The sequence below is a fragment of the Nicotiana tabacum genome, chromosome 18 (assembly GCF_000715075.1).
Source record: "Nicotiana tabacum cultivar K326 chromosome 18, ASM71507v2, whole genome shotgun sequence".
Taxonomy (NCBI): Eukaryota; Viridiplantae; Streptophyta; class Magnoliopsida; order Solanales; family Solanaceae; genus Nicotiana; species Nicotiana tabacum.
This window is the reverse complement of record NC_134097.1, coordinates 90,921,018-90,922,260: the sequence shown is the minus strand read 5'-3', so window position 1 is coordinate 90,922,260 and position 1,243 is coordinate 90,921,018. Positions and strand designations below refer to the sequence as shown.

At 39.8% G+C, this 1,243-nt stretch overlaps 1 non-coding gene across 1 annotated transcript; it reads right to left on the bottom strand.

Moving 5' to 3' along the window:
* Positions 1 to 503: 503 nt before the first annotated feature.
* LOC142173117 (small nucleolar RNA R71) lies at positions 504 to 610 on the bottom strand. Its single transcript, XR_012702547.1, has one exon. It is a non-coding gene; the product is annotated as a small nucleolar RNA R71 (small nucleolar RNA).
* Positions 611 to 1,243: the final 633 nt, after the last annotated feature.

Genomic DNA, 1,243 nt, shown 5'->3' with positions numbered 1-1,243 from the left:
AAAGTTGCTCTAGATGCTGAGGAAGTAGGTATTAGAGATACAGAAATTGCATATGAAGAAGAGAGGGCGCACAGAATGGCTCAGAATCAGCCTTTGGGCAAACCGATTCGGAAACATAACTCTCAGCCAACGAAGATCACTTGGCGATTATGTTAGACTGGTCTACAACCATGGTTTATCAAGTGTGAGAACCCCAGCCCCCCGTTGCAGCTAATAATTTTGAGCAAAAGAAAGGGTTACTCCAAACCCTATAAAATAGTTGTGTCTTTATAGGAAAGATGAACGAAGATCCAAACAATCATATGATGGACTTCGAGGAAATAATGAACACATTTCAATATAATGGTGTGTCACAAGATGCAGTTTACTTAAGGGTGTTCCCCTTCACTCTCAAAGATGATGCAAAGCACTGGATTCGAAGTTTGCCCCATGGATCAATTAGAACATGAGAGGAGATGACCAGGATATTTCTTGCTAAATATTTCTCCTCAGCTAAAACGGGCAAGTTTAGAAGAGAAATCTATAACTTTTACCAGAACAAGACTGAAACTGTATTTAAATCTTGGGAGAGGTTTAAGGAGATTGTCAAAAAGTGTCAACACAGTGGAATTAAACTCTGGATACAACTCCAGGACTTTTGGGATGGATTGACACTGGCCTAACGCAGAACATTGAGCAATGCAGCTGGAGGTCTATTGATGAAAAAGACTCCAGATGAGATAGTCACAATTCTAGATTAGTTATCTGAAGATGCAAATCAGTGGCCCTCGGAGATTTCTGAAAGAAGAAGATCAAATGGTGTTTACCAAGTTGATACTAACACATCTGTGTAGGTACAACTTGATGCAATGACCAAGGAAATAAGGAAGCTAACCTTAGCCTCGATACATAATGAGCCTCATGCAGCCTGTAATATATGTGGAAGAGGACACCCTACTAATGAGTGTCATGCTACCATAGAAGAAGTGAATGTTGTGGGTAATTATAACTTCAATGTAATGGGTCAAAAGCACACTAGTTTTTTATGGAGTTCACCTGGGGTACAGCAAATGCATGGCAATAAAATAACTCCAGATTTTAAGGAGCTCCTGATTTTGTGAATTAGCCGAGGCTGCAATTTCAGCCTCAACAATCAAATCAGTATGGGTTAGAAGATCTTATGAAGTCTTTTATTGTTAAGACAGATGAGAGGCTAGATTCTCATGGTGCAGCTATCAAAGAACTTGAGACAGGTTTGCGTAAC